The sequence below is a fragment of the Anabrus simplex genome, chromosome 5 (assembly GCF_040414725.1).
Source record: "Anabrus simplex isolate iqAnaSimp1 chromosome 5, ASM4041472v1, whole genome shotgun sequence".
Lineage (NCBI taxonomy): Eukaryota > Metazoa > Arthropoda > Insecta > Orthoptera > Tettigoniidae > Anabrus > Anabrus simplex.
In genome coordinates, this window is record NC_090269.1 from 227,813,549 (window position 1) to 227,827,159 (window position 13,611).

Consider the following 13,611-nt stretch of genomic DNA (forward strand, 5'->3'; position numbering starts at 1 on the left):
AATCGAATCTGGGGCCCTACGAACCGAAGACCTGTATGCTAACCGTTCAGCTAACGATAAAAAAATCAAATCGTTATTATTTTTATTAATGGACTCCACCGCGGAGGGACAAGAGATACAGCGGGAGTTCATGATAGCGGCCATGAGAGTTTTGAATTATTTAAGGGTGTGTAGAACTATTAACAAATGAGTGTTATTGCTGACAAGTCCTATAAATGGCTTTGCTGGCGAGATGTACTGTTTACAGCGCACTATGTCTTCTGGTGTGGGCTAGAACAAATTTGTTACCTTCATTGACCTGTCTCAGTCTCATCCTTGACGTTGACAATATGAAAGTGACTGAGGTATGAGCGATGCTAGTAATGCCATTCATTCCTGATGCTACCCGTTCCTGTTATGAATGGTGTGAAAATGTCACTTGTAAAGTTGGTTGTGCATGCATTTCAGTGGGCTTGGCAGAGTGATATGTAACAGGAACTTCTGGGTCGGCGAGGAAAGCAACGGGAAACCACCTCACTCCTCATTTCCCTAGAATGCATATTCATTAAAAACCTAGGCCGTCTATGACAGCTGACGGCGAAGCTGTTGAGGATCAAACTAGCCTTTGGGATAAATATACAACATAGTGCTAAATGAGGCCACGGAGCGAGTTGCGAATAGAGGACTGTTACTTCAAAGGGTATCAGAGGAAGACTTTCGCACGTTCAGCACGTTCAATAACAACAGTTAAACTAGTGTGGCTGTCGATCGTGCAGAACCATTTATTTACAGTCCGGCTCCATGGCTAAATGGTTAACGTGTTGGCCTTTGGTCACAGGGGTCTCGGGTTCGATTCCCGGCAAGGTCAGGAATTTTAACCATAATTGGTTAATTCACCTGACACGGGGACAGGGTGTATGCGTTGTCTTTATCATAATTTCATCCTCATCACGACGCGCAGGTCGCCTACGGGAGTCAGATCGAAAGACCTGCACCAGGCCTCTCCTGAGGCCACACATTATTATTATTATTATTATTATTATTATTATTATTATTAATTTACAAATTAAAAATCCTGGCGCAAGAGCGCTGAAGGGCCTTGGCCTACCAAGCGACTGCTGCTCAGCCCGAAGGCCTGCAGATTATGAAGTGTCGTGTGGTGAGCACGACGAATCCTCTTGGCCGTTATTCTTGTCTTTCTTGACCGGGGCCGCCATCTCACCGTCAGATGGCTCCTCAACTGTAATCAAGTAGGCTGAGTGGACCTCGAACCAGCCTTCAGATCCGGGAAAAAGTCCCTGACCAGGTCGGGAATCGAACCGGGCCTCCGGGTAAGAGGCAGGCACGCTACCCCTACACCTCGGGGCCGGCCATTTATTTACAAATGGTCAGTAGTAATAATATCCGGTTGTTTTTTCTGAATGGTTAGCGTACTGGTTTTCAGTTCAGAGAGCCCCGGGTTCGATTTTCGGCCAGTTCGTGGATTTTAACCTATATTGGTTATTTCATCCGGTTTTGGGATTGGTTTTTGGTGCTGTCTTCAACATTATAGTTCATTTTAGGAAGGGATCCATCTTGACAGACGCGCAACCCAAAAGATCCACTTGTGTGACAAAAACCCAGTCCTCGAACCAAAGGAAATAACCAATGAAGGTCAAAATTCCGGGACCCGTTGGGCAGCATTCAGTTAGCCCCGGAGCCGGACAAGTAAATTCGTACCGAGGGAGTGCAACTATTTACAGGAAGTGAACTACATATACCATCCTGATGCCAATCTTAAATATTTGGCAGTACCGAGTATCGAACCTGGATCTCCAACGACGGCAGCTAGTAGCGCTTACCGTTACACTACCGCGGTGGGTGTGATGAGCAGTGGGCAAGCAAGACTGTTCGTACCAGCCTGCCGGATGCTGTCAGGCTACACCTTTAGGATCATTTTTGTCATCTTTTTTACGTCGCACTGACACAGACCGATGGGATAGGACCGGGCTACGACTGGGAAGGAAATGACCATGGCATTATTTAATGTAAAATCTGGTGTAGAAAATAGGAAACCCCGAAAAGTCATCTTCAGGGCTGCCGACAGAGTGGGGTTGGAAGTGTTGCCAACTTAGCGGATTTTCCGCTAAATTTGGCGGAATTAGAAGACTGTCGGCGGAGAAATATATCATTTAGCGGACAGCGGATTTTTGGCGGAATTCTAGATTTATTATAGCGGAATTTAGTGTTTTATCCATTTTACCTTTTAAAAAAATGAGTAATCTAGTCTGACTCTGAGCTATTCCGTATTTCTTGTCAGTAACTAGCAGTCACAGGAGGAAAACTGCTATCTGGATTTGATGTTATGACATCATGGTATCATAAATTTGTAATGCGTGGGGAAAGGGGTACTTATCTCTTAGTTGACAAATGACGAGAGTAGCAGTTTAATGAACTGGCCTGTTCTGTGTGTGGCCCTTGAGGTAGGGGATTCACTTAGTTTGCACCCGGCACTAAAACGCCTACAAGTTTTAGCTCGCCGGCGCGCAGGCAGGGGGTTAATCCCAGTGAAACACACAGATCAGGTGAGTGCACACATTTACTTTATTATTATTATTATTGCTCGTTTTTATTTGAGATCGGATTTCTTGGCGGAATTTTAGTAGTATTTAGCGGATCTTGAGACTATAAGTTGGCAAGACTGCCCACCAACTCCTGATTAAAACCTGACAGCTACGTGACTCAAACCACGTAGCGAACTCGCTGGGTGAACAAAAAACGCAGCAGTTCAGTTTGTATTTTAAAAGCTGAATGTCGTCTTAGAAATTCCATAACCTTTGTTCACACACCCTGTGTACTCAATTGTTCATTCCCCTTCAATTTAGGCTTGGAAACGATTCAGCAGCAGATTACGGTAGACATGCCTCAGTACAACGGGCCAGGTATAATGAGAATGCAAAACAAGTAGGAAGCAGTAAACTCTTTGTGCTGCAGAAATTTCATTATGGCAGCATGATCAGACTTGTATACTCAGTCGAGCCGTCAGCTACAAAACTACACTCGCCACTAACGCGAATCTATAACTATTTAATTCATATTGTTAAACTAGCAAATGTACCCGTGCTTCGCTACGGTATTCTACATTGTATGCGGATTTATCCGTAAATTACTGTAAAGGCAGTGAGTAAGATTACATTAAATTGCATGTCTCTTAGCGCTATCCAAGAAACAAAACAGGGAGAACACCATACGTTGTTTCTGATGTAAGGTAGGCATTGGGGAAACTTTGTTGCTAATGGCACGCCACATTTCCTATTGACAATCACAGTCGAGTTCCGGGGTTTCTTCTATACCGACAGGCTCACTTGGCAACTGCCATTCACAGTAGAGATGGAGAGTTTTTATTATAAGGAGAGGTCCCTTTTCCTAATGCCAGTCAAAATCGATCTAGAAAGATTTGATTATAATCGAGAAATGCAGCGCTATCTAACGTATCAACAATCGAGACACGACAATAAGTCATAGGACCACAAAGTTCTAGATCTCTCCAAATTGAACGGCGATTGTGCTATCTGTTTTGTAATACGACTTACCATTTAACCAACAACTACCACGAAACGAAGGTCTGCACCGTAATTAAAATGCATCCGTATTTTGGTGTTTTCCGGGGTCAAACGTTATACATTTTGAAGAGCTTAGAATGTTTCCTCAAACAAAAGAGGTTTCGGGATTAGCACTCACAAATATACCGTGTAATTAACGAAGAAAGTAACAGAATTAATAGAAAATAGGATTATAACTGAGGAAAGTCGTATAGGACAAATATGTAAATACCAAGGGGATGTGTTTGAAAATAAAATGCCAATCAATAAATTGTGACGGTATGAGTTACGGATATAAGAAGACGGTAACAGAGGAGAGTTTTAGCTGCAGGGATTCTTAGGTAAATATATAAGAAGATGACTCATGGTGTTATTACTTAAGCCTAAAGCGGCAAGGCAGAGGCAAGAAATTGAAGCGGAAAATAGAAGTAGAATAGAAATACAGTAAAAATTATAGCAAATGGCAAAAAACACCTTGCGGTGTGAAATAATAGGTTACACTCTGCGGTACTGTTCAATATTAACAACGCCCCTTAGTGCTATTCGAGAACGATTGTCACCTCCAACGGTATTCCCGCCAATATTCCGCAGAATGGCCGACCGACGTCTCTCATGCTCTCTACTCAAGGAACAACCACGAATTTACAGGAATGATGACGAAAATGGCTGGCAAGCAATCAGAGACGTTGCCATGGTAACCTGTAGGTTCTTTGTCGGTCTGTCGGTCACACAATGCACAACGAGACCGGCAGAAAATAGTAATTTTCTCCGTCATTTGAAGAGTAAGCGAAAATATATACATAACAAAAGTTGTTTATAATGAAGGGAGGTTCATATTTAGTCCACGGATTTTGCAACCATCTATCTGGGCAACAGCCGTCGTGGCAGGCTAAGACCCTTACTGGATGTTGTGCCACGAGTTACTCTGTTCTGTTACCTGGGATCCTTCCTTATTATTCTCTTGCTGATACATTACTACTACTACTACTACTGCTACTACTATTACTACTACTACTACCACCACCACCACCACCACCACCACTACGGAAATGTTTTATTCCTCCCCTGAAGGGGCAGGGGGGCCACCTAGACGGTGTCGCCGTCTCTCAAACCGGGAGATTTGTTACGGTGAAGGAGATGCGTGAAAAAAGTGAGGGGGTTGGCGCCCGTGGCGTATACTGGGAACTGTCCCGGTATTCGCCTTAGTGCAGGAGAATGGAAAACCGCGGAAAACCATTCTCAGGAATGCGGACGGTGGAAACCAGCCGTGTGGTCCAGACCTTTCCCATCTCGCGAATACAGAGGCGTAGAGCCACGGTAGAGCCATGGCTACCCTTCCTCTGCGCGGCTGGCCGGTCAGAGTGCAGAGCTGTGGGACCACAAACCAGCCGTGGCCACTTGTGGGCCGAGACCCACTCTGCATCTACCGACCCTAATGCCTTCACTCTCTGAAGTATTGATCTTTTCCTTTTTTTTTTTTTGGTTCTGATTAGAGTTCAGAACAGATAATGGCCTCGTCATACTTTCCCTTGAAACACAATCAATCAATCAATCAATCAATCAATCAATCAATCAATCAATCAATCAATCAATCAATCAATCAATCAATCAATCAATCAATCAATCAATCAATCAATCAATCAATCAATCAATCAATCAATCAATCAATCAATCAATCAATCAATCAATCAATCAATCAATCAATCAATCAATCAATCAATCAATCAATCAATCAATCAATCAATAAATATAGTAACCAGCTCCACACAGATAATCATCTCAATAATTTGTTTGAAACGTTCACTAGATATACAAGAAGTTTTGTGATTTTTCCTACAAGGATTTCTAAATTTTGTACCAACTTGGCACGAAATTGAATCAGGCCCACTTTTTTAAGGAAGTAGAATTAGTTTACTACTGTTGGTCTGATGATACCGGGCGAGATGGCCGTGCGGTTAGGGGCGCGCAGCTGTGAGCTTGCATCCGAGAGATAGTGGGTTCGAGCCCTACTGCCGGTAGCCCTGTAAATGGTTTTCCGTGGTTTCCTATTTACAAACCAGGCAAATGCTGGGGCTGTACCTTAATTAAGGCCACGGCCGCTTCCTTCCCACTCCTAGCCTTTCCTATCCCCTCGTAGCCATAAGACCTATCTGTATCTGTGCGACGTCAAGCAACTAGCAAAAAAAACAAAAACAAAAAAAAAACAAGTCTATTGATTACTTGACAATACTGTTATACTTACAATAAACTTAAACAAATAAGTACAAAGTGACGGAGTGAAGTATGAAACTCAATAATAAAATAATAAAAAATCTCCTTACAAGCCATGATGATCCTTCGAGGAGTGGTAAGTAAAGACTTCCACAATTCGTGACCTTGGCACTAAGTGCGGGATGCCTAGCGAAGACGGTCAAGGAGTACTTATATTGCTTGGAAGGGCGTGAGTTCATTGAACCTCCATCAAACAATGAGTTGGCCTATTAGGCGAATCCTGGGTGTACAGGAGAACAGGTATAGAGACTAACTCGCTTAGTGCTGAGGATACGAAGAGTGGAAGCCTTTACCTTGAACTTCTCTAGGGATATTAATAGTATGTTTGGATATGACTAATAATAATAATAATAATAATAATAATAATAATAATAATAATAATAATAATAATCTACAAATATAAAATAACAAGTAAGTTTGTTTGTTCGTTATAATCCTCTACACGCCTCCACTGATCAGTGCCAAAATTTGCACCATGGTTCATAAGACACTCGGACGGACCGTAGAGGTAGTTATATCGTTAAAACATTAATAAAATAAAATTGGACATAATATACGGATGGTAGGTTTTATGTGTTGGTGCCATTTTTGATACAAAAGTTCTTAAAGAACAGAGTCGACACACAAAAAGCATGGAACGTAGAGTAGCAAGGAATACAGTCAGACGTTCTACAGAGGTCAAGGACTAAACTTTTCATTGGTACTTCCCTGAATTTTGCTCTATGGTACAATTTAGCAATTTTTTCTCTGGAATATAAATGTCAATCCCATAAATGAGTCGGAAGGGTCGTAGAGGTAGTTATTTTATCAATTATTTAATAAAACTGATCTTAATATGTGGTATACGGGTAGAAAGTTTTGTGTGTTGACGCTATTTCTGATACCAAAAACCGACAGACTGGACAACCGAATTAAAATAGCAAGGATTATCTATGACACAATCTAGCGATTTATTCTCTGGAAAATTAACTTCAGTCCCATAAATGAGTATCAAATGATTGCTTACAGGCGGCGGATTTTGCTCCATGATACAACATAGTAATTGATTGCGCAGACTGCAATAACTGGAAAGTCTACTTTCAATATTTCACCTCAGCTTCATCATTAACGAACATCATAACCATATGCCTACGAAAAAATCGCGCCAAGATGTTGAATAGGTGTGGTTGCCTATCACGCATTGCGAGTTAAATGCCATAGAACTCATCTGAGCTTACGTGAAAAATAAAATAACAAGTGTTAATATGATAATGCAACCGTGAAAATTTAATCAGAGAATTGTGTGAGAAAACTTTGCATTCCATGACACCTAAACTTTGCAAAAAGTGTGTAATGCATGTAGAAAAATTGAGAATTATTATTGGGAGAAGATAATCTCTCCGAAAATACGTTATTTACACAGCCTCTAATTATTGATCTTGAGGACTCGGATTCCGAAAGTGACGATGATAATTTCCACTTCAGTGATGATATATCAGATATAGATGAATAAATAACTTACGCAAACAGATTCTTACTTTGTAAATAGTAACCATTATACAGTACTGTATATACATTGTGCATAATATTCTAAATCCACAAAATACGAAAAACAAAAAAATCAAGAAAATAAAATAAAAAAGCATTTTTAAAGCTTCCGTTGGAGGTTCAAAGCCCATCAAAGCCGATGGGGAAATATAAAAACTAAATATCGATGGCCTAGATTGAATACCTCGTATCTCAAAAAGTTATTTCTATCCATTATTTCCCTTAAGACTGGTCACGCCTCCCAGTCACATTTAGATATGCAGTCCTTCAGAACAATGTTCGTTGGGTTTATTTTCCTATGCTGATGCGTAAAAGAAAATGAACCTTACAAAAATTACACTCTAGGAGTTTGTAATACGTCACGCAGACATACTTTCCTATAGTACTGCACGGTAAGGTTCATTTTCCTTCACACGTCGGCATAGGAATAAAGAACACAACGAACATTGTTCTGATGGACTGCATATTCATGTGTGGCTGGGAGGCGTGACCAGTCTTAAGGGAAATAATGGATAGGAAGAACTTTGTGAGATACGAGGTTTTCATTCTAGGCCATCGATATGCGACAAGTCAATTAGAAACTTTCGCTAATGTAACACGTGAACGCCAGAATATAAGTGAACACGTTCAGGCTTGTGCTAACTGACCTTATATGTTAGTTGTACTACCTCTGGCGAAAGCAAGGTGATTTCACGCCGGAACGCCTATCGCTCACTTTCAAATAAAAATCGGTATAAACTACAGAAATCATTGTACGTTTTCGGTATACAACGATTTGAAACAAAAAATTCAGACCTTTCTGATGAACTCAATCTCGATTTCGGAAGACCACCCAGTATCAAACGGACAACCTTTAAGCGAAACAATAACAACGTGTTTTCCAAACTGTGTAAAGTAATTAAACTAACAAAATATGTTTATAATAGTGCATTCTATAATCCACATAAATTTCATGAAAATCGGACAGTCCGTTTTCATGTAATGACACTACAAAGTTGTTGTTTACAAAAAACGGGCAAGAAAACAGTTACTTTTTGCATTCCGCGTATTATAAGTTCCACAAGAAACATAACAAAAATATATAGACACCACCAAAGAACGCAGGATGAAACAAGCTTTACGATGGTGTGATTGTATTTTAGATTGGTGGACTTGTTCAAATTTTATTAGCTTTTAAACTCGACCGCACATAATTTCTGTGCCGACAATAGTAGTACAAACTCTTGCTGGTTTATGAGATTGTACTGCATCAGCGTAACAAAGCTTTCACGATGACTGTAAACAAAGCTCCAGGAAAATCGGTGACGGTAGCAGGGATTAATTTAGAAACTCTGTGTTTGTCTCATAGTCAATTTTATGTAGCTTTCTCCAAGGTTGGAACTCATAAGAATTTATACATTTCCGCTCGTAATAGTGCGGCATTAATATTGTTTATCCTGCTGCACTGGATTAATGATTTCGCAGTTAGAAAACATGTACAAAGTTAACGAATCGATATCAATAATTCACAATAACTTCAACAAGTTAGTAAACTGCAGACGAACAAATGTAATTCAATCTTATAGGTGAAGCTTCCACGGTGTGAAGAATTATTTAGTTTATTTTTCGGGTTGAACCGTGTTGTTGTTGTTGTTGTCTGTACGTCACGTACAGTCTGCCGACGCTATTACCACAACAGTTCATTTGTATTATTTCATTTTTCGTATTGTAATGGTAGATAAGTAAATTACGAAGAGTTTCGTATAGCAGCGTTTATTTAGATGTAGGCTAATACTTTTTCTAGCAAACTTCTCATGATCGGCACTTCGAAGTTCTGCAGCTTTATTCATAGAATTAAAAAGAAAAATACTTTCTCCCCGCTGTGAGCAGTCTCTCATGCATGGCTTGTAAATGGTTGAAGCCTGCCTTTTAGTGAAAAGACTCATTTGAGCATGAACACTGGTGGTAAGGGAGTTCTTCATGCATTCGAATGGATAAATAATAAGAGCCTCGTTGCAATGACTCATCTGGACTACTCACGATAGTTGAAGTGTCCCACCTTTGTTCTCTCTAGCTAGATGATCTACAGTAGTACCAAAGCAAAATTATTATACGCCCTTAGTTAAATTTCTCTCTATGCTAGACGATCAGCTGTCGGTCTTGTATCAAGGGTCCATATCTGTACGGCTCGTCGTGAAAAATACACTGACTGACAGAGCAAATGCAACACCAAGAAGGAGTGGTTCGAAAGGGATGAAAGTTGGGGAAAAAACAGAGACGGCACGGACGAATAATTGATGTTTATTTCAAACCGATATGCAGGTTACACAATGCGCACGGCATCGACTCAGTAGGATGTAGGACCACCGCGAGCGGCGATGCACGCAGAAACACGTCGAGGTACAGAGTCAATAAGAGTGCGGATGGTGTCCTCAGGGATGGTTCTCTATTCTCTGTCAATCATTTGCCACAGTTGGTCGTCCGTACGAGGCTGGGGCAGAGTTTGCAAACGGCGTCCAATGAGATTCCACACGTGTTCGATTGGTGAGAGATCCGGAGAGTACGCTGGCCACGGAAGCATCTGTACACCTCGTAGAGCCTGTTGAGAGATGCGAGCAGTGTGTGGGCGGGCATTATCCTGCTGAAACAGAGCATTGGGCAGCCCCTGAAGGTACGGGAGTGCCACCGGCCGCAGCACATGCTGCACGTAGCGGTGGGCATTTAACGTGCCTTGAATACGCACTAGAGGTGACGTGGAATCATACGCAATAGCACCCCAAACCATGATGCCGCGTTGTCTAGCGGTAGGGCGCTCCACAGTTACTGCCGGATTTGACCTTTCTTCACGCCGACGCCACACTCGTCTGCGGTGACTATCACTGACAGAACAGAAGCGTGACTCATCGGAGAACACGACGTTCCGCCATTCCCTCATCCAAGTCGCTCTAGCCCGGCACCATGCCAGGCGTGCACGTCTATGCTGTGCAGTCAATGGTAGTCTTTTGAGCGGACGCCGGGAGTGCAGGCCTCCTTCAACCAATCGACGGGAAATTGTTCTGGTCGATATTGGAACAGCCAGGGTGTCTTGCACATGCTGAAGAATGGCGGTTGACGTGGCGTGCGGGGCTGCCACCGCTTGGCGGCGGATGCGCCGATCCTCGCGTGCTGACGTCACTCGGGCTGCGCCTGGACCCCTCGCACGTGCCACGTGTCCCTGCGCCAACCATCTTCGCCACAGGCGCTGCACCGTGGACACACCCCTATGGGTATCGGCTGCGATTTGACGAAGCGACCAACCTGCCCTTCTCAGCCCGATCACCATACCCCTCGTAAAGTCGTCTGTCTGCTGGAAATGCCTCCGTTGACGGCGGCCTGGCATTCTTAGCTATACACGTGTCCTGTGGCACACGACAACACGTTCTACAATGACTGTCGGCTGAGAAATCACGGTACGAAGTGGGCCATTCGCCAACGCCGTGTCCCATTTATCGTTCGTTACGTGCGCAGCACAGCGGCGCATTTCACATCATGAGCATACCTCAGTGACGTCAGTCTACCCTGCAATTGGCATAAAGTTCTGACCACTCCTTCTTGGTGTTGCATTTGCTCTGTCAGTCAGTGTATGTTCGGAATTGTGCTTTGGAATTTCCATTTCCTTAAATCGATTTGATTTCAATAAAACTCCATAGCCATTCGACATCGTCTCGGAAGTATGCGACAGTCCCTGTTAAGTGACATCGTCGCTTGCTAGGGCTTTATCATCTGATCCATTTGGTAAACTTAGCGGCTTCGACTGCAGAACTTTAGGTTTCTGAGCCCATCTTAGCTTATGAGATGAGGGCACCTAGCTCAGTCTCACACTGCTTCTACTGCCTTGTGACAGACTACACTCTCACCTATCTTCTACGACCTGTAAACAAAGCAAGCAAGCTTGTTGTTGTACGTGACTGTTGATGTTGTGATCGTAGCCACGGGACCTCCAGCTTTCGTGGAATCCGAACCACACGGGCGTGACACAATTTGAAGAATCCATCATGCGGTGGCTGTGATTCGAACCACGGCCACCATGGTGAGTATTCCAATGACTTTGCCACTCGGTTATCACGCCCCCTCTCCAATCTCTACTGGCGAACTCTTGATTTCTCGAGTCCTCGATGATATTAGGTTTGAGAGGCCTAGAGAGTCTAATTTTAAGGCCTTTCATGTCTCTTCATTTTCTTTTGTTGATACCTTTATTCTTCGAAGGGTCAGACCTCTTCCATTTTCTCCCTTGATAAGAAGAAAGGATGATTATCTTGTATTTCTTCTTAAAACGATCACCACCTTTGCGACCCATTTTCTATTTCTACTTGTAAGTACTCTCTGTAAACTGAGGAGTTTGCCAACATACTTTAGTGTAACGGTTCAAATCCCGTTACGAGGTGACATCTGTATTTTATTATTATTATTATTTCATCTGTGATATTATTATTATGTCCGTATTTTTATTATTTTATCTGTGAGATTATTATTATTATATTATCATTCTTATTCAATTCGATTCTTCAATGCTTGTCGCTTGCGTGATTGTAGTTAAATGTATTCATGTATACGAGTGTGTAAAATAACACTCAAGACATGTACAGTAAGAGTTGCTGTATATCAGATGTGGATGTGACATTGTTACATTGTGCAATACTGCTGGCGTTTCTGCCAAGTCATCGCTACGTCATCGTGCGTATTTAGCAATGCCCTCAGTTTCTTTGAGTAATCCAAGCCACTCCGGGCTATTTCACCATTGTATGTAATCTTTGTCGCGAAGTGGGAGTAGATAATAGTTATTTCTGGATGTTACGTAGGTGCGTCAACCTAACGTCTATATAAGGTGGCTGTATCTTGTAGCGTCAGTCATTATTCTACTGGAAGGAGAGGCACAGTTGGCCATTAAGTGAACGAAGATGGAGTGGCCTCAGTCAGTCAACGGGAGTCAATAGTTAAACGGAAGGTGAAGAGAGAAGAAGTGGATGGTGAACTGATGGAGTCATAGAAAGGCACACTTGCAAAGAAGTTATACCATACAGACTTACAAAGAGGTCATATGATATGGAGAAGAAGCAGTCACATGGATACATCACCAAATTAGGCGTGACACATCTACAGTAAACACCAGATCTAAGGAATACGTCGTAATTACACTCAAAGTGTTGAAGGTACAGTCAAGTGAAACAGTGAGGGATATATTCCGTATAAATTGTTAAATGTCCGGTCAAGAAGAATTCAAATTCATGCCTAGTTTCTTTCAGTTGCAATGTCATAATTTCATATTCTCATCTGTTTTAAGCGCAGCAATTCTCACTATTTTATTGAAACTATTTAAAGAATATATTTTCTTCTATCATATGAATTCGTAGTATTATTTCAATGACAGTAAAATATCTTAACCTCAAAATTAATGGGGAAACCGAACGCCAATCTCCTTTTCCCAGAACTTATATGGTATGTTGTCAACAGTAAGCTTATTACCCCACACCATAGAGATAGTCAAGACTCTCATTCTATTATTGCTGCAGAGTAGTAGCTGGCGCCCATCAAACAACGCATGTGTAAGTAAGCAGGTAAGAAGTAAGTGTGAGTACAAGGTTCGACGATTGTGTATTTTATTTAATGAATATTAATTTTTATATTTTTCAACTTAAATGCAGTTTTGTATATGTTTTAAAAAACAGTAAGAGAGTTAGGAACCTCCTCATTAGGTCCACACTAGACCAAATTTTCCTTTGCTCACGGACATTTCTGAACAATGTAACGTTTAACTGTTTAGAACTCTGCAACGATCACTCAAGTTTGGTTGACGAAGTCTTCCCTCAAAATGTAAACAGGGTCTGTAGCTTACAGAAGATAATGTGCCATTTAATTCGTGGCACGACACTTGTGACGAAACAACCTTCCGGATTGTCCTCGGCAATTTCTCTTTTCTTTTTACCGACGTTGGGTCGTATATGCCAGAATAACAAGATGTATTCGTCTTGTGGAGAGAGGTGCAAAGATACACATGGGACTATATGACATAAAATGTAAATCTTATGTGCCGCAGTTTGAACAAGTGGCTCTCAGGGGATATTTTCTAGGCGTGGTACCAGAACTTCCTCACGACGAAAATATTATTTGTGTGGCAGAGCAGACAGAAAAGTCATAGCAATTCACTGTTCGCCTTATGTCAAAGATAATGAGAAAAATACTTCCCTTACCCTGAACTCCTCCACCACCCATTCTTACGTTAATAAATCCATTTTTT

The 13,611-nt window shown here is 41.9% G+C and overlaps 1 protein-coding gene across 3 annotated transcripts in view; it reads right to left on the reverse strand.

The window, feature by feature from the left end:
* Positions 1–13,611, reverse strand: part of LOC136873924 (multiple PDZ domain protein) — a 2,156,217-nt gene that overhangs the window by 385,136 nt on the left and 1,757,470 nt on the right. The gene's annotated exons all lie outside the window — the stretch shown is intronic.